At 40.8% G+C, this 21,147-nt stretch overlaps 1 protein-coding gene across 6 annotated transcripts in view; it reads right to left on the bottom strand.

Moving 5' to 3' along the window:
• LOC101156117 (semaphorin-6D) overlaps positions 1-21,147 on the bottom strand; it is a 170,307-nt gene that overhangs the window by 90,967 nt on the left and 58,193 nt on the right. For 5 of the 6 annotated variants that reach the window (XM_011485749.3, XM_011485745.3, XM_011485750.3 and 2 more), the window contains one exon: positions 4,844-4,997. The gene's annotated coding sequence lies outside the window, so the exon portion shown is untranslated. Of the gene's footprint in view, positions 1-4,843; positions 4,998-7,723; positions 7,775-21,147 lie in introns of all 6 variants that reach the window. The other variant, XM_023964656.1, reaches the window with a different exon arrangement.

The raw sequence follows: 21,147 nt of genomic DNA, 5'->3' as shown, positions 1-21,147 counted from the left end.
GGACGGCTAAAGCCAGCAATTATCCTTCCTTCAGCCCCGCATCCACAGAGAGAATAGGTTTGTAATGCAAAGACTGTGAGCCTTCCAACAAACCATTCCAAAAACAGCATCCCGCTTAGAGTCCACTCCATTTACAGTCAAAATGTGACTTGGAGGTAAAAACAATTTAAAAGTACTTTGATAACAGATCAAATAGAAAAGTAACAAAAACGCTTTAAAAAGTTAATTTTTGGATTCTTTGGTAACATTTGGCAGACTAACAACAAAAAGAAAAGAAAAATAGGTTTTAACTCTGTCTTAGCCTGTTAAGCCTTTGACATCAGAGTTTTAGCTCCACCGCCAGCGTTTTCTCTGACTTACTGCAACTCTTCAACCGTTTTACAGAGTAAGCATCCATTCCAACAAATTCTGAAGTTGAGAAAAGCAGTTTTGAGTGGAAATGCAAAGCTAAGGTGGGAAAATGCTTACTCAAATCGACCTGAGCACATTGCGCTGGGAATCAGGATCTCGTGCAAGGACTGTTTTTACCAGTCTGAGCGCAAACCAGGTTAAAACCTCCCCTTTGAATCTTTACACACATTTGAATCTGAGCTCACAGCTCAGATGTGGAGTAGTAACACTTCCTTGGTGCTTTCAGGGTGACAGTCAAAACTGCCCGGTACCGGAAATCCTTCCTGCCCAATACTATAACCCTGTACAACAACTCACTATACAAAAGATAACTCTTGCACATTTTTTTTCCCTCTTTTTCTTTATTTTGCACATCTCTTTACCTGCACTGTTTTGTAAATAGCTTTTTAAATTATACCACATTTTTCTTGTTATTTTTTAATTATTATTTTATATAATTCTTAGTCTTTTTTTCCCAGTCAGTTGTCATGGTAACGAACAAATTTCCCACGTGTGGGATCAATAAAGTATTTCTGATTCTGATAATCTGTGGAATAGGGTTAAACTCTTTGTATAATAAATATGTATATATTTTTTTTAAATCATGAATAAATGTCCAGCAAAGTTTAAAACCATATTAACTATTTGACTAGCTGAATATAATCTGAACTAGTATATTGTTAATTGGTAACTGTGGGGACTTAAGTGATACTGTTTTTATATTTTATCTCTTTTTTTTATTTTTGTTTATTGTTTACAGTTTATTGAGAGTTTGAATTTTTGATATAACAACATATTTACACTTTTCCTGACCCCATAAGCTAAGGTCATACCTATACTGGTGACAGGAAAAATAGTGAAATGTAATAATAATAAATAATTATTAATATCTATAAAATAAATGAACAGATAAATAAACAAAAAAGAGAGTATAAGGTGTGTTTTTTTCTCTCTTTTTTCTTTAATGTGACTATTTAAGTATCTATCTTGAAGTAGTTAAGTAAGGGATTGATCCTGCTAATGTTTAAAACTTAAAATATGTCTATTTGAAACTATATACTGTATAATATAAATGCACAATTTCTGTTACATTTTGTTGATAAAATTAAATCAATTATATTCTAAGGACTGTGATGAACAGAAGCAAAAGATTTTAAATCAAGGATGAAAAAAAAACTTTTTTTTAAGTTTTAGAATACAGAAAACGCCAAATCTGTATTGCCTAAGCAATTATGGTCAGCATTTAACGCCATCCATGAGCCTATTTTAAACTGCAGTCACTTTCCTCCATATCGGGCATCATTTGTTGTCAACATCAGGAATGGAGAACTGAGTCACAAAATATTCTCTGTTTCTGTGTGAGCAAAAGCGCTTCGGTTGGAGCAAGTCCATTACAGACTCAAGGTAAAGTTGACATTTTTTAATGTATTGCTTTCAGAGCTACTTCTCCACATAAAGCCTGGCTGTTTGAGTGTTCAGACTCAGCTTGGTTGTAAAGGCAACCCAATCGCAGCGCAGCTTTATATCCTTGGGAAACCTAATGAGGAATGTCGGATCCTGTCACACAAACTATGATCTTACCAGAAGTCATGTTGCAGCGATAAAAATCCCATGGGGATGTTAGTCAAGCTCCACCAAAGCCTCATGGGTAGACTTCGTTAAGACAGATAGACTGTAAATAGAGCAGTCGCTGCCCTCTACACAACGTCATGCACAGCACACTGGAGATACTATGCATTTATAATGGGCTTTATGTTTTAGGGCTCCCCGAGTCCCACCACCCCACCATTATTATGAGCCCTGTCGCTTTGTCAAATTCCCCAGCACTCTGAGCGAATCCAAGCAGAGACCCTCTGACAATCAGCGAGCACCTCCACTGCACACATCATTGACACTAATGGGGACGGAAGGATGCTGCGGAGTGGTGTGTGGTGCTCAGAGGTGTGTGTGGGTGGGTGCACGAGAAGTAACCAGAGTCAGGATTACACAAACGGAGCTCGTGTGCCTGCTCTGTGGTGCAGAGATCAATTCATGTCACTTCAGCAAATGGCATAACAACCAGTCTCCTCCCCATCACCATCTGCCTCGTCTGCACCAATTTGTCACGGCACTTTCATGTGTGGCCATGACCTCATTTTAAGACCCAACGAGAGCAAGACGCGGAGAAGAACGCCGAAGACCCACAGACAAACGGAGAAGCAGGGCGCCAACAAAGACTGGAGCCCTCCAGGTAAAGAGGTCAACCACAGTTTTAAAGGACAAAGACAAGACAAAAAAAACGTGAGCAACGGTTTAAATCGTTACAGAAAAACGTCCAGCATGTATCCTTGTTACAATAAAGACGCACTCAAATGAAAATGGACATGAACTTGTGGCATTTTTCTGATGACGGAGTACAAATATTTAGAAAATTAAGCTCAAAAATGCATTTCTAATTTTTTTTAATTTTTTTTTTAACTGTATTTGTGGCGTAGAAAACACAGCACAGTTTTCCTCATTTGAGCTGGTAAAACTGTACGGCTGGATAGCTCCAATAATCCTTTTTCTGCACCGCTAATGTTAGGTCAGGGTTGTGAGGAGCGGTAAACTAGCGGGAGAGAACATACATAGAAAGCTCTCAACAGTGTTGCTCTATGCCAACAGCCCAACTCAGAGGATAATTTCTAATGAACTAATGCCTCTCACTATGTCCCAGAAAACAACACAGGTCGTTGGATTTTAGCTTGAAAACTGCATAATCATAGTTTAAAGACTACTAGAAATGCTTTGACAACAGATGAGAAGATGATCAGAGCGGAACTTTAAGAATCCTCAGCTGCACCAAGAAAAAAAACATTTGTTCGCAGAGTGATCATCACGTACCTGTGAGTGATCATTCAGCTTTGGTCACTACTTGATGAAGTGAATATGCGAGTTGACATTATTTTGTACATGAAGGCAAAGGGCAGCAGGGTCTCCTGGGACCTCTGGTGTTTCTTTTGACATACAAAGAGCTTTTTTGTCTGCAAAAATGGCAGCTATGAGCAAATGTTCACACAACCAAACTCTGCTCCTCTCGCACTTTCAAGAACATACTGGCTTCTTTCTCAATGAGTGGGCTTCAAAATATGAAAGCAATGCCCCTCACTCGTTTTGCCTCCGTCTCTCCCTCATGTTTTTGGCACCATAATGCCTCTGTTCAACTCTGTGTTCTGATCGGGTTTCACGGCTGCGTTTTCGCTCTCGCTGCCATTCTCTTCCTCTTTGATGCGTCTTTGTGTCATCGATAAAAGCGGGGATTAAATAATGACATCAGGGTCTCGCATGCCACCGTGATGCCAGTGATCCTGTAAACACCAAGACCTAGTTCCAATACCCCCCTAGCCCTCTCTCATGCTACCGTGGTTTGTTTGTTGCCCCGCTTTCAGCACAGCGCTGTGCCAAAGTGGAGGACTATTCATTTTGACTGCCTCAATAGTCCGCATTGGTTGTACGCACAGCCAGCAAAAAGAGGGATCACAGAACAAAGGAGTGGAAGAGGACACAAATGAACAGAACAAGAGTCCAGCAGAGCATTCATCAGGACAACTCACCAAATCACTGAAGCTCCTAACCTCTTTAAAACAATCAATCTTATGTGGGAGTGAAGCCATCGAGTTGGTTTGACTAACAGAAAATAAACCATTGGAATACAAATCTGCATAATCAAAGTTGCCGCTTTGTAAATATTTCTGTCCACAGCATTTTAAACGACGAACAAAACAAAACCAAAAAAATAGATTTTCTGTCGGTCATAATGAATCAAGGATATAGGTTCAGAGAGTTTTCACTTTTCTGAATACAACATTCATTCCGTTTCTCCTTCTGTGTAAATGCACTGCGGGCAAAATGGATTAAAACCTTGTATTTTTTTAAGCACCAAGCCGAATAAAGACGCTCGGTATTCCACATTTCTGCTTTGACATTATTTCTATATAATTTGGATTCTATTCAAACGAGTATCTAGGAGTATTTGGGAGAATAGGTAAAAACACATCAGGACAACAAAAGAAAACTAATTATTATGTGTTCCACTGTCACCAAAACATTATAACCTATTTTCATTTTTATTTTTTTTACGGAATATTCATCATATCAGGCTTTTTAAAATTCATAGTAACCTCTGAAATGGTCTTTCTTTTTTCTACTTGTCATGTTTGTCTCTCTAGGTAGGATTTAGAATGAAGCTAGAAGTAGGTTTCATGATATACTACAGTCATTCGGGTAGTAATACTCGGATCTCTTTCGTGTTTTTATTGTTATTATTATTTTTATGTTCGAATAAAATATGTGCATATTTAGGAAAAGTTAGGGTCCTATTCGTCCATAGGTTCTTTTTTTGACGTTGCATATTTCGAAAGCAGACAAAATGACTGACTTGGTAGTTCTAGTGTTAAAAAAACTCAAAGATAAGAGACAAAATGTGTCAACTTACAGCTTGTGTAGGTCTGAAAATCCCGCCCTCTCAGGTAATTGCCTTAGCGGGGCATAACGAAGGGCGGACTTCTAAAGTTGGAGCTATTGGTGGGTTGTCCGAGGTCAAAAACCCCTCTGAAGTTCTCCTTCAAAGAGCGTCTGCAGTCTTCTTTCTGTAAGAACAAACAGAAAACAACATGAGAATGACAAACACAATAGGGAACAGCTGCGCTGCAAACACGCTGCTTCAAAACCCTCAGGGATTTGTGTCTTGCTTAAACGGGGCCACTGACCCACAGAGGTCCCATACGGAGGGGCTGTGTGTTCTTGGCGTAATCTCTTCAGTCACTGCGCTGTCATAACATCACAGCTAACACATGCAAGGAGACCATAAAGAAAGCCACATGTGTGGGGAAGTGATGGGTAGAGGAGCCACTTGACAAAGATTGGAACAAAGCCAGGACACGTCCACAATTTGGGTAATTAAAGGAAGATTTCCCTAAATGTCATCATACAACATCATACAGTTTTGACAATCCTACGTACACATACAAAGGCCATGAACTAATTATTCACTTCCCATGCCCAGACCCCCACCCACACACTGTGTCAGCATTTGTAATTTACATCAGATGCACCATGTGGCCTAATGTTCCAGAACACATGCTAAACTGTGGCACTTTTTTCCAGACCTTCTGCAACTGAAAGTGGGTTTTACAGCTTACTGCTCCTAATAGAACTTTAACATTTACCCTAATGTTACACAAACATGAACAAAAATGAAGGTTGGAAGGTGTCAAAGACCCAGTCTGATGAAAATTGTGTTTTTAATGTTTTTAACATGTTCTTTTGGTTTGGCCTGTTTCTGATGATGGAGGACTTATATAAATAATATTAAGCCCCACATTGCATTTCTGAGTATTTCTGCATTTAAATCATTGTGTATCAGGAGCAGATGAAAAAGATGTCACATAAAAAATAAACAGTGTAGGGGCACAATCTCCCTGCTCCGCTCCATTCTGATGCATCCACTTGTAGACGACTAGATCCATGGCATGTATGTCTTGATTTTTCTCGCCTGAGCTGGAATCTGGATCAAAACTGTACGGCTGGATAACTCCAAAATTGCACACTATTTTTGTTGCACCACAAATGTTAGGTTGGGGGTGTGAGGGGCTGTAAGTTACCAAGATAACATGTAAACAGAGACTTCTCAGTTATGAGTGACTGGAAGGGGGGCGGGGTTGCTCCAAGCCAACGATCCTACCCACAACTCAGAGGCAAATTTCCTCTGAACTACTGCCGCTCTGCAGAAACTATGTCTGAATTCCCTCCCCACTCCTTAACTACTAAAAAACATTATAGTGCGGGACTATCTAGTTCCCTGGATCTTAAAAGCAGTTTGGACTCCATGCCTACTACTTATTTTAATTTCCAAACAGCAAATACGACATCTATTTTAAGTATATTTATATATGTATTATATATATATTTATATTTAAAGAAAAAACTAATCAATACGAACATTTTATTAAGAGTATTTATCAATCCACTGTGTTCTGATGATGAAAATGTTGATGGTTTATTTAAAAAAAACATTTGCATACGTTCTTTTTTGGGGAATAAACTGTTCAAACGCAATGCATTGTGGTCTATATTTCCCAATTGAGTTGGCATCGATGTCTTCTGGGAGATTTCTAGGACACTTGATCTTGGAATTGTAGATTCAAACAGCATTACAAAATAGCAAACGCACTACATAGTGCATTAAGTAGTGGAAAGTTAAGGAATTGGACACAATCACATTGACAAAGGTTTTATTTTTATTTTGGCTAACTGGTAAAGCTTTTAAAATAAAACAAAAGATGATCGGAGTGGGACTCTAAACCCAGTAAACCAAAGTTTTTAACTTAGCAGGACATCAACTGTCCAGAATTTACATACTATTTAAGGGTATAGCCAAATTCATTTCTTTATGAGATCCGTCATTCGCCTTTAAGTTAAATTTTGTTCTCCAGGAATTTTTCATGAAGAACATCTGGGTTTCAAACGTTACATTTTTTCAGCACTCGTCACTGGACTGTTGCTCTTTATCATGCCACAGACCAACCACAGTCCTGCTGAGAGGCATGCATGACTGATGAACTTCCTGTGAGCGAAATGCTGTAAAGTCAGCAATTCCTAAACCCACACAAGAGTACAGTATGACGATCAAGGATGACTCATTTCAACTCTCCTATGGATTTCATGTAACCAAGATGTGAACACATTTGCATATGCACATCTGCGGGCAACAAGGCACCCAAGTGAAAAGTGTGGCAGTTGCTACAACCGCGGTGCAATTTCTCACATCCTCGGCCATGGATGAAGCATGTCCACTGACTCACTACAGAGCAGAACCTGAGTTGGTTCCCTAATCCCTCCTGAAAGAGACAGCTGACTGTAGCTGCTGCAAGCTCAACACTGTTGCTCACTGCCATCACTGGATCATAAAGCCACTGAAGGCCTGTAAATACTTAAGATCCACAAGCCGGCGTAAATTAAGCAGAGCAGTGTGACAGCTTCAATGGGTTTGTGTGCGGCGACTTAACCTGTGTGGAGGTTCAATTCAAAGCTGGCAGTTGGAAATGTTACAGATACTGTACCAAGAGATAGCAGGACTTAGTCATGGGAAGTGGTTTGGTGAAGGAAAAGATGATCCTTGTAAAAAAAAAATGTATGTGGAGCTGTAGGACCTTTACTTTAAGTCTCTAAGGACTCACATCCCACATCCAAGTCTCTAAGGGGAGACCACAGATGTTACTCTGCTCATAAATTAAGATAAACAGCATCTCTCCACAAGACAATATCTGGTAGAATCTTTAATCCACAAAGAGCTGTAAGCACCTCATCAACTTACATTGTGGGACTTTCTTCAGATTTGTAATGGCAGTGGACAGCGGACTTCAACCTGGAAGTCAAAGCAACAGTGACGTTTCAAAATCTTAATTTAGTGCTTTAAAAACACTGGTTGAATGAAAGGTTTATAGTCATGGTCACTTTTCCACTACCGTTTTGTTGGATAACGGTTAGCAAACACAAAACCCTGTAAGTGTATGAACCCTGTCAGCATTGCACCACTGACTGATGTCTGCAGGATCCAACAGCAAAAACTATAAGATCTGTACATTACAAGTCCCTGAAGGGGAAAAAACTGAGTTCAATGTGGCTCTCTTCAGATCACTCCAAAGTGGGTTTCAAACAGCTTACAGATGCTGTTGGAACCGGCATATACAGCAGTTTCATGATGTGGCTCTGTGGTGTCTCACTGGAAAAATTAGCAGGTTCTTTAAGGAAAAATGTTAAATGAATCCAGCTTTTAACTGAAGCCAAAGCTGCTGGAAGTAGTCTACCAACCCTGCAACCTCAACTAAACTGCTAACAGTGTCCGCAACTCAGCCAGTCCATAGGAGGCTGGTTCCAATAACTCTGTTGGGTGGTCTCTGCTGGACTGCACAGGCAAAAGTAGGAAGACCAGTGCGCCTCTACTCAAGCCATACTCTGGGATTTGAGGCAGATCCTCTTTATCCTGGGTGTCTTAGTGCACCATGTGGACTTGGCATAACAAAAAACAACCGAAAGGCTTGCCAGAACACTTGGGCACCTAACAACTCCAATGAGACCAAAACTATTTCCATATATTCCACATTTACTCCTCATTTAAAACGATTAGAAAAAAGAAGTCAGGAATCTAAAGAGGAGGCTGTAGATTTGGATCTTCTTATGGAACTAACTCAGCAAAGGATATAGCTCGAACACAATTGTTACTGTTATCAAACTTGGCCATTTACTGTCAGATGAGGTGCTCATATAGCGCCACAGATAATGAAGGTTAATGTGGTTACTATTGTTTTACTGCCACTGGCAGTGCTTCTGCATCTAAAACTTTGCATTACTAGCAAAGATAGTCATTAACAGCAGCCCCATTTGTCCTAATATATTTTACAGTGAACCCTATTTATTTAATGAGGCACCATATTATTAACACCCATCAAATTATCTTCTATTTCCTTTAAATACCTCCTTACCGGCCCCATGCATCAACGGGCAAATGCTTCCACTGAATATTTTTCCCCATCAACAGATTTTTCTTCTGAAATGAATTGGAATCCGACAAAAACGGACGTATAACTAAACTCGGTGAAACATCAAAACTCCATCTCTCTAACTGGAATATTTCCCGTTAGTCCCAGCAGAGCTCGCTGGGTTGTGGCAGCGATCAATGGCCCCTGACCGTGGCCATCGGAGGGTGCTGGGCTCCAGGAATGGAGGTATTAATAATGCAAAGATGAGGCCTGCTATATTCTCCATCAGCACAGAAGGAGTGGGTTGCCCAATGGTTGACTGATTACTAATTAGATTAATTACAGTCTTTCATAAAAGGAGGAGACTATAATAGACTCAGGCGCTCATAAATGTTGGAGGGAAAGATTTTCGGTGAAAAATGTCCTTTAAGACTGTTGGAGAAAGATTTTTTTTACTCTATTTTTTTACACGAAAAACCCATGATCCTCTCCCTAAATAAACAAAACTAAACTGTAAATCTGGTCTCCCCCATTCTGGTCACCTGGAGCTGACTGAACACAGCTGATCCGTGTCATCCGCAGAGAGCAGGAATATTAAGGGAAGAAGCAGGGTGGCAGATCTTGAGGTTTGTTAGTAACCTTTTTCTAATAAACTTTAAATTGCAAAAGGTCAAAGAAAAAGTTCAATTTTCCGCTTTTCTCTGCAGCACTGACCACATTGTTACCGGATGACAACACCCGTGTTATTTGCCTGCATTGTCGCTTGAGAGTTCTCTTCCTCCAAATACCACTTTAGCGTTTTGCCATTTCGAGCTAGAAAACAGGACATTTAGGAACGTGTGCCGACTGAGCTCCACTAATCTCCCTACAGTCCCTGACAGAAAAACCAATAAAGCTCACATCAAAGCTCTGAAACTAAAGTCTTGGGACTGAGTGGTGTAGAAACATACTGGTGCATAACTGTGTTTACATTGATGTTCTCACACAGGATTCTTTTGTCATTTGGACAGAATGTACAGAATGGACAGAAATATGTATTTCTCGTGCAGATGCTTTAGTCTTTACAGAGAAGAATATTTTATAAATAATGTCTGTCCAGTTTCACACACGTGTAAACGTAACAATCACGGAAACCAGACTCCTGCATTTCAGGCTGGTACAGTGAGGCAACAGCTCATTCACAAAAGCTAATTTAGAGTTAAAAAAAGCAGAGGCAACTATAATGCTTATTAATACTTACAAAGATTGAACCATCTCTTGTTATTCTTCACGAGAGGGAGGGGGGTTTGTGCAGCATCTTTAGTCTGACAACAGGCTTCCACAAACATCCCAAAAAGACTGAAGCATGTTTAGTGTGTTCATTTAATAAGTAGATTATCAGTATCTAATTTTTCAAACCAAACTTTATTTTTTTATATTAATTATAAAAAAGAAACTGAAATTGCTGCAGAAATTAAAAAGGAGGTCAATCATATTGGATTCCTTCCCAAAAAGTGCGAATGCAGGAAGGAGGATCTAAAAGTGTGATGATAAATTTTCTGAACTGACTATGTCACATTTAAAATGGGGTGTTGCATTTCGTGCACGGAGCAGCTTTTTGTTTTTCTCAGCCTGTCCACCCCCCCACCCCCACCCCCAGTGAAACATGCCTTATTTCCTGTTCTGCAGGTTCTCCCAAATCTTAGCTAGATAAGTTCCAGCATGCATTGGTGCTTTAATGTTAATTCTTGTCATGTTTGGTTTTCAGAAGGAAACAGACACATATATATTTTTAAAGCCTTTGTCACAAATTCTCCTTACAGGTGGATATGTTCTGTCTGCAGGCGAAAAATATGCAAATGTGTGCGTGGCACGCAGGCGGGCAACACGAAACATCAGTTGTAGACCGCTCTGTGAGCCCGTAGGGAGACAATGTTGATGCATATTTTTTTACATGCAACACTTGTAAAAGACGCAAGGGTAAGGGTGATGTGAGACAGTATGGATTTGCCTTTTTTTTTTCCAACCCCCAACCAAATACAGCGGACTGCGCAAAGAGCCCATTAGTGCTGTTTCTGTGATCAATGTGCCCTCATGCAGCCTGTCTATTAAAATTGTGGAAATCCGACAGAGTAGTTTGTGCGGACATCCTGCACAAACGTCCGTATCATACGCACCACCCATGCTTGCAGCATTTGTGCGCGGTCAGTAAGAAGACAAGACGCAAATCTAACTAGTGACTAGAGTGTGGTGAAGGACATCATGGGATAGCATCACCCATATGCCATATGTGCGTGGAATTTACTTTAGCCTCAAGAACACTTCAGAATACGTTTACCAAACGCACAAGAATCACATGACAGTTGCATTTTCGTGACATTCGCAGGGCACTGCAGAGGGTGGTGAAAACTGCCCAGCGCATCACAGGGACACCACTTCCTGCTCTTGAGGACATCCAGAGGAAACGCCGTCTACATCGAGCTCGCAGCATTCTCAAGGACTCCTCTCACCCTGACCACGGACTGTTTAACCTCCTCCCCTCCGGGAGGCGTTTCAGAAGCCTCCGGACAAGGACCACAAGATTCAGGAACAGCTTTTTCCCTAAAGCTGTCTCCTTGCTGAACTCTTCCCTCTGACACCCCTAAAACACCCTCCACACCACCATAGACTCCTCCCCTCCTCAACACTCTGAATTATTTATTTATTCACAATAAGCAAAATAAGCAAAACAGTAACTTGTTATTACTCTGTCTGCTCATCCAGGAACACTGTATAATCCATCTGCACATTGTAATATTTTCTATGCACTTTACTATCCATTGCAATACTGTAAACTATGTTCATAGTTCTGCCTATAGTGTTCATACACTTTTACATAGCTCATCTGAATAGGATGTTCATGGTACAACTATCGGTATATCGTACTAATGGTATTCAATATCTGTAAATTATGTCCATAATACTTACCTGTATAGTTATTGTACATATTATAGACCTCCATTTTGTACTTACTGCTTATTGCACTTCTGGTTAGATGCTAACTGCCTTTCGTTGCCTTGTACCTACATGTGCAGTGACAATAAAGTTGAATCTAATCTAATCTAATTCCTTAAGGTGGCCGTAGGATCCTCAGGTGAACGGTAAGACACACCTGCGCTCTCTAAGACCCTCTACGGGCCCAGACAACCCAAAAACCCTCAGCCCTCCCCATACGGGGGCATGTGACTAAGACCTAAGTTCTGCTCAGAAGTTATTAGCTGAATGTGAACATCTCCGAAACACAATGAGCTGTCATCAGGCATCTAAATCCATCACAGTATCGTCAAGACCCAGACTACAAATAATGCAGGACAGTAATAAAGCCTGAGCTTTTTTCGGCCCACTCCTCTCTTGTCATAAATCATAAAGTCCTCCTTATGTTAGGCAGTGAGAGATCTTCACATTTTCGTGTCACAAATGAGTTCTGGAGGGGTTGTCAGCATGAAGTGGAATGTACAGCCTGTTAATTATTCCACTCCTCCATCCTGCTGAGAGACACTTCTGAGTCGATCTCCCACATCTGACAAAGTTTGTCTTGTGCTCGCCTCCACTGCTTTACCAAATGTGCTAAGATGGAGCTTTGTTGGGCTGCCATCGCTGGAATCCGTTGGCACGTCGTCCCTGCGGAGAAAACAGCCAACACATTCACTCGCCATGCAGGCACTGTCAAGAGCTGCTGCTGACCTTTAGAGTCCTTTACGGAGAAAAACCCCGCCTTGAAAACAGAGAAGACTTCATAAGGGTTAACAAAAGCATTACTGAAATAATGAAAATCTGTATTTAGAGCAAGTTTCATGTTTTTGGTTGTGGGTTGAGAAACTTTAACCATAAAATGCAGTCGACTGAGATGCTTGTGAGCCTTAAGTTCTGTCTGACTGTACCTGTTCTCCTTTCTCTTCCTTCTCATGCCCAAGGCTACCCCCTGCTTCCTGCTCTCTGCTCCTGCGGCGCTCCGCTGCAAAAACATGCTGCGCTAATTGAAAGCGACCCCGACTCGTCCTTTTTCCAACACACTCTGGCTGATGCCCCACTGTTTTTCTCCCCGCTGGTGGTTGACAACTGGCCTTTCAGCTGTGATGCTCTGCTGGGTGAACTCTGGCCTCGCTGTGTCGGCCTCTCACCCTTCCTCCTCTATACACAAGACTTTATCTGGAGACATGCAGAGCAGGAAGAAACCGCAAACTTGCATCTTTCTACATTAAAATGCCTAATGCTATGCTCACAGCAGGCTCGAAAACGTGCGTTCCTGGGACCACTTTCAATGAAAAGTCAACGTAAACGCAGGTATTTGCACGTTTTGAGCTTCTTCATTCAAGACTCTAGCGTTCACCCGTAGCTACACAAGATTTTAAGCCCATTTTATGGCTCTACATACAGAACGCGTGGCCATTCAATATACGTTGAACATTAGACCAGAACAAGAACTTTAACAAAGCAGGGACTCAGACTTGGTACTGACGCATGGGTGGCGCCCTCATCAAAACACAGACGTACCAACTGGTTGAAAATTGATCATTGTAGTTTTTGCCCAACTGAAACTTTATAACACCAAGTCTTTAATATTTGAGAATAGAGCTGTGAAAGACAAAGCCAAAAAGATTCACCAGATTTGCACCTCTTCCACATTTCGCACCAAGCCTCTTCCACCTGTATACATATGCTTGTATGGTGTAGCGACAGTCCAGAGTAGATGACATCAGTCCCCCAAGGAATAAAGAAAACAAGGTTCGAGTTTCGTCTTAAATATAATCTGTAAACTCTAAAGGACACAAACACAGCTAGTAAATGAGCTACATGTCCTGGACGGACAGTAAAATTAGGTTTCATGAATAGTGTATCAACAAAGAGACACATTCCACTAAAACAGAATGCATGTACTTGCAATGTTTGAGCAGAGCTTTGCTGCTCTTATCACTATCAGTGAACAGGATTGGGGACTGTAATGTAATCGTTTAGTGGCACACTCGTAAATCACCTGAGAAGGCTGTGTGCCGCACGCACAGACACTCCCAATCTGCCAACTTGTGTCTTCATTAAAAAGCATTTTGCACTGAAACTAGCATTTCCTCATCAACCCCCCCCCCCACACACACACACACAAAAACTCATATTTATGCAAAAAGAAGGACACAAATGTTGTTTTGCTGACCTGCAAACATTTCTCTGCATCTTTTACATCCAGAGATCCCGTGAGCTTGCTGAGACATGGTTTAGCATCAGTCGCCGATACATCTCTTAAACGCTGATGTCAGTTCTTACGTAAGAATGCCATGTCTTATCTGATTCCACTCAGCCTGATATTTTTGTCAACGCAGTGTTTAAACTGATTGTATGTTAATGTACAACTATGTAAAACATGTGTTTGTCCATAACTTTTAGAAACATCTGGTATTATTTTTATTTTCCATTGAAAAACATTGGTTAATTGCACACAGGCAGACCACGCTTTAATTTTTACACCTGACAAACACTTCCTTATGCCGAGTTCACATTATTCTGAATGTTTATGCTTTCCTAATATTCAGACCTTTCATTTGAACTTCTTTATTTTTTTATTTTTCTTCAAAATAGAAAGAAAAAAACTTTTTAAGCGGGATTTTTTGAGCGGATAACTCTTGCTGCAGTTTACTTCTTTATGGCAGTCAATATATTCGTAAAAATGTCATCTCCAGCTCTGAATTATTCTTTCAGTCTGAGCCCAGTCAATCCTGGCATTGTCATCACGCCATCAGGGAGGACAAAAAAACATCTGTTGGCAGGAGGGTTTGGTCACTCAGTAAATTTAAAACTCAGCTGAAGGAACATGTTGGCAGCCGGGTCAGTAATCACTGCACTGCTTTTCCAGCTGGAAACTCTTACACATTAAGTTATTCACTTTTCCCATAGTGTCACATAGGTTTGGCATTAGGGTGATTTGTTTTTAACACTGTTAGGGCTCCTCATAGTACATAAGGTGAGTCAACAGCAGAGAAAAAAGATGCCATCTATAGAACATTAAATCTGTCAGACGATGGAAAGAAATGTGGAACGATGACATTCTTCTCCATCTCGGTTGTTTGCGCACGTGAAAAGTTACTGCATTTCCTATCCAATCCTAAAAACTCCAAGATTCAAAGTCTGCGTGCCGAGTTAAGTGATAATTTGTGCATAAATTTCTTCAGGCTGCCACTGTGATCCCACATGCAAACTGTGAATATATATATATATATATATATATATATATATATATATATATATATATATATATATAAAACACAAAATCCCTTTGCTCTGCTCAGCCCTTTCAAACACAAGGTGTTCCCTTCAGTAAACACCAGCAGCAGAATGCTTCCTGCTGCGGAGAGACTGAAATGCAAACACCTTACAAACTCTGAGAATAGAAGTCAGCGAGACTTAGAAATAGAACAGCAAAGATGGAAGTCGGGATTGTTCCTTGGAGGTTGTTTCACCTGCATCTCCTGTGGCTGCAACTGGAGAGAAAAAAAAATCAAATCCCTTTGGAATGCCTATAGCAACAGAGCAGCAGATTTAAACTGAAAACTTTCACAAGTTCAAATTTTGTTGGAGACAATCCATGCCTCTGTGGTAAGATCTGTAAACAGTTGACTGAAATGGTGTTTTTAGGAGGAAACACCATGAAGTAAAGAGCTGGCATTCAACTACACATTCATGACTGCCCTAAGATCAACACACCAGGTGGCAAATGGATAAAGTAGTTCAATTCTACAATAAAGTAAACCAAAAAGATTTTTTGACTTCAAGTTCCCGCTCATATCAGCTTTTGATCTACTGTTAAAGCGCAATCAGTGGTCTTTTAATTGTAATCAAGCAGTTTTTATCCAAAATCCAGAAACCTTCATCGTTTTCTAGGACATCGTTTCTGCAGAGCGCCGGGAGTTTAGTAGAAATTCACCTCTGAGTTGTGGGTGAAACCGTTTTCAAGCTCTTTTCAGAAATCCTCAGAGGTGTAACCTGTAAAATAACCACTAAATTCTGGATTTTAAAAAACAACATATTCCATAGACTAATCCAGAGAACATTTATAAGTACTAAGTTTCTCCAAAGACATTTCCATTGGGAGTTATCTGACAAACCCTCAGTCCTATTTGGATCATAATCCTTTTGCTGTTAGGTAAAACTGTAACCTAAGCATCCACTCACAGCGCAGGGGGTCGATTGCTCGACGTCTCTGGCTTCACTCCTAAACTCTTTTTACCGTGAGTGTCCAGGAATGACCAATACGATAGTTGATACAGGAGGAGGTGGTGTTTACTCCTAATGGCTGCTAGATCCATCAAGGCTTGCTCTTACTGCACTACCATCAGGGTCTGGTAGCTTGCCGTGTCAGCTACCAAAAACAGTGGTTTGGTACCAAATGCTCTGAAATGGTGCTGTGAGATTCTCCAGAACAACTGATCGTATACTCCCTCCAAGGAGAGCGTTTACACCTTTTAGCAGGCGATTGGAAAACAAATCACAGTTTTGGTCGATAAGACTCTACTTTAAACTTTGGAAACTAATCAAGAAAATTCCTGATGGATAAACAATAAGAACGACAATTTGTAACACCAAAAAGATCCACCTTTGGGAGATGATAAGTGCTAGGTCCTTATACGATCCTTTATGATGCATACCAAATTGTACTCAATAGCTTTTTTTTGCTAACTCTTTTTTCACAGTGCAGCAGACACTTTGGCTTCTGTCAGACTACACCACATTTGTTTTTGCATATTTTTCTTGCTCTACCTTGCTGAAGCATGTTTGCTCCACAGTAAAACAAAAGCATTATCTTATAATCATCCATGCAAGTGATGGTCTGACAAAATGAGTAATTCAAAAGTGTAATGAAGCAGCACCACCTTCATTTTTATTGTTATGGGCCTCGCCCATGTCTGTTCCAGACACCTGTCTGTGAGCAGGCAGAAGAGATTGAAATGAGTTCTTTTTTTTTTTTTATAAAGTATAATTTTATCATGCCAACAAACATCAAACAGGTTCGGTGCCGTTGAACCTTAGCTGCTGTTTGTTATCTTTTCTGACGGTGAACATGCGACATGCAGGCGCACGGTGAAGGAGAGTGAGGTAGACAGGTAATCTGGGATTACGGCACCGACATGTCATTTTCTGGATGCATAATTCCTGCTCAGATGTCTTTTATATGAAACTCAGGCCACAACCCCATCTGTCTGATCCAAACTCTACTCTGGCAGCCATCAACGGTGTGCCGTGGACCAGCATAGACGGTGGGATAATGAGCTCCGGTTGCCTTGTCAACGGTATCCCTTTTTCTCCCTCCACCCAGTAGCTACACACAAGATCCCGTTTGCTGGTTTCCAGGTGTGCAAAACTCCTCAGTAAACATGGCCTCTGGATAAGGAATGAAATATCCTATTGTTAAAAATCCTTCAAACAGGACAGCGCACGAAGACTATTCATGAGGCAACACGCGGCTCGGAAAAAGAAAGTGATTCTACACGAAAGTCTGACTTCTTTTGAAACCACTGAAGGCAAAAGTTCATTAGTAATGTGTCGGAAGTTAATAAGATATGAATCTGATAAACAGACCTGGGTATGTCCCAAACATTTATCCGACAGCTAAAGTTTAAGTCATTGACAAGGGAAGAAGCACTTGAACACAACACAGAACAATTAGAAAGACAAAAGTTTGAATACAAAATGACCAAATTAACCAAAACAAATATAAATTTCAGAAAAGTTTGCTAAGGTAGAAAGAAGTAACAAACACCAACAGGAATTGTGCTTTGAATGTATCCCATATTTCCCAACATACCATTTTTTTAAACAATTTACTAAATATTTCTAACCAATATTCTTGTTTTCTGTTAAATCCAGGGAATCATTTTTGTTTTCTAGCAGATTATTTAAAAAAGTTTAAGTCAGTTGGGAGATTTTCTTTAAATCAGCAAAAGTTTAATCCATCTACGGGATAGGAAAGATGGTCTTGCCAAGAATAAAAAAAATAATCTAGTAATTAAACATATTTTCACAAACAAAGATTATTTTGCTTTTGAAGAGCTTTCTTGAAAAACTTTTCTTGCAAGACAGAAATTGAGAAAAATGTTCTTAAAATAAGTTTCTTTTTAACTCATTGATTTATTTCTTGCAGTTTAATAAGTGATTTCCAGATTTGAATAACGTTTTTGCTTCTATCAATTCCTTAATTGTGTGTCTTCTTTTGTCTAACCAAATATAAAAGAAAAAGACAAATGTACTCACTTATGCGACTTGAAAATGGAGACTGGAGCACAACATGGGTTGCAGTCCTAAAGATTAGCCAAGAGGTTGTTTTAGTTTTGGCCCACCTCTCATCACAACACAGCTGGTTGGTCCCCACTTTGGTCAGACGACATTCCTCCTGATCTTCATGTGCATCTTAGAGTTCCTGTCAAGCGGCATTCTCTAACTCACTTGCGTGACAATGCACAGTTTTAAAACGCACTCCAGTGTTGCAAGACACGATGCAGCAACTTCATTTAGCTGCACTTTAGGCATGCAGTTTCCAAATGATTTTAACATGCATAAAAAGTTCCTATGGTCTCTGTGCATCTAAAGTCTCATCTGTTTTACATCTATTGAAGAGTAGAACTGTGTTTTGAAGTCATTGCTAATGAGATAGCAAGAGCATTTCCTCCTGATCAAATCTCAACTAATGGTTATGGTGTTTACTACAGAAAAAATAAAAGTGTTAAGTTGTTCCCTTCAGATCGTAGGTTTAAAGGAAACCGTGAGTGAAGTTTTTAGAATATTCATCAGCTAAGTGTTTTAAATATTTTACACTACTACTGTAGCACGCTTCTGCCTTTCTTAAAGTCGCAGTGTTCTGTTTCCTCACAGTGCCATTTCTCCATTATCACATACATTTAACACACCTGTAACCACCAGGAGCAATGTGGGGTTCTGCGTCTTGCCCATTATACTACCCAAGGACATTGCAACACATGGCCAGACAAGGGGATCTTCCGATTAGAGGTTGACCACTCTACCTCTGCATCACCGCGGCTGTTGTATGATTAAAATAACAACAAAACATAAAGTTACACGATTTGCTATTTTTGCAGAGTCCCACCAATCAGACGCTGATCTAAGCGTGGTCTGGGGATGGGAGACCACTTGGGAATACCAGGTGCTTTTGGGTTAGAACAATCACATACGGGGTGCCTTCCCCTATTTCCATGTGTTCGTCCAAAGTCTGGGCAGGCATTTTCTTCAACCCTGAAGCCAATTTACGTGAAAATTAAATGATTTTCTTTGGGGACGCCTGAAGGGGGAATGCCGAAAGGAAAAACAAGCATGATAGAAATCTTCCTTGAAATAAAGTCGGAACCTTTCTGTTCTTCTGGAAGCGAAAACATAGGAAAGATCAAAGCTCTGCCGGGTGTCAGCATGTTGGCTGGTGGCAGTGAGGGCCAGAAGGACCATGACTCTGTGCTTCCACCCACCACCATGCTGGGCCTGGCATGGGCCTGACTTCATGAAGGAGGAAAGATTTTTTGGACAGCCTCAGCTTGACTCGTCTCCCGCTCAGTCTGCTAATGGCTTCCAGGGTCTGGTGCTGCCATTTGTCAGCTTGAAAGGTGCCCACTCCATGAGGATCAATCTCTCCATCAAACATCACACCATCGGAAGGAAAGCTCGGGTCATGGTTTAGAGCACCATGAGTTAGCTCTCAGAATACACCTAGAGACATTTCACAACACTTGAAGCTCTCAAACTGCAGGTTCTGGAGGAGGTGCACAACTATCTTGAGAAAATAGGAATCATTTTACGAAAGAAAAATATGAAACCACCATGAAAAGTTTTATATTTTGATTTTCAAAGACGAGCCAAAACGCACAAAGCACAGAGAGCTGCTGTAATAAGTTGTTCTTGTTTGAGGAACATTTTAGTTGTTTCCACCAGTCTCCTTTTTTCTCATTTCATGAACTCACTTCCTATTAAGGCTTCAAATATTTCATCCAAATAAAACTTTTTTATGTCAGGACAAAAACAGCTGTGTAGAAGAGTGCAATATGCGAGGGAAAGAGCTGCAGTAAAGTGGATATAAACCAGCAGAGAAGCTGGGAGGGGGGGAGTGATACGACATAGCTGGGGAGCAACAGTGTGAAGGGAACAGCTGAAAAGGTTTGCGGGGCCCCAGGTGAGCCCTGCGGTGGGTCATTTCACAGCCCTGCAGGCTGACTAATGCTGACAGGTCAGCTGGAAGACTTGCTGCCAAGAGAAACCTTCAACAGGGAAAAAAAAAACGGCCACAACACTGCGCCTCAACACGCCGCCTTACACTTAAACATCACAAACCACCCCTGCCTTCCCCACAAAATCATTCCCTTTTCAATCTGCCACACAACAACCCAGCTGCTTATTATTAACCTTTACCATTGCACTTTTCACTAGCCAATACCTTGTTTGGCTCCCACTGCAAGGCGGTAAATTCTCCACCCGGCAACAGGCTTTCATATCCGCTCGGGGGATGGATGGTCTCCATGACAGCAGAGATGATTGGATTGTCACCAAAAACAACTTGATGCTATGGCCGTCATCAGCGCGGTAATAAATCAATTAAAGGATTACAACAGCGAAGGGCCAAGGATGCCACACAAGAATGCAGCTCCACGGTTTGCATGCAGAGCATGTGATGGTCAGACAGACGATAAAAGCTGCCCCTCTCTCCACAAATTCACAATTTAGATCTGTTAAGAATAAAAGTGTACATTTTTACTCAATTTTACAAGATCAAAGTAAATTGGTTTTCAAGCTAAAAAACATATTAACCCTGTAAAGCCCACTACATCAAAGAATTCAAAAAAAACATAATTTTTGGGGGAAACAAGATATTTAGAACCCTTTGATTAAGTCAACAAAAATGCATTATAGCGTTTTTATAACAACAAAATAATAATGGATTGGATTTTTCTGCACTTTTCCAGACCCTCAAAGCGCTTACAATGCATCTCCATTAATCATTCACTTCTTATTCAAACTTGGGGATGTTTAGCTACTGAAGGAGCCACAGCTGCCCTGTGGCAGACCGACAGAGCTGCCAGTTCGCTGCTACGGCGCCTCTGAACACGGGGACATTCAAACACATTCACACACCAGGGGAGCCACATTGGAGACAGGGATGGTGAAGCATTTTGGCCAAGGACACAACGACAGTTGGAGGGGGGGGATCGAACTCTTCGATCATTGGCCGACTAGCACAACCACCTGAGCTACCTACGCC

The sequence above is a fragment of the Oryzias latipes genome, chromosome 16, assembly GCF_002234675.1.
Source record: "Oryzias latipes chromosome 16, ASM223467v1".
NCBI lineage: Eukaryota > Metazoa > Chordata > Actinopteri > Beloniformes > Adrianichthyidae > Oryzias > Oryzias latipes.
This window is presented reverse-complemented; position numbering and strand designations above follow the sequence as displayed.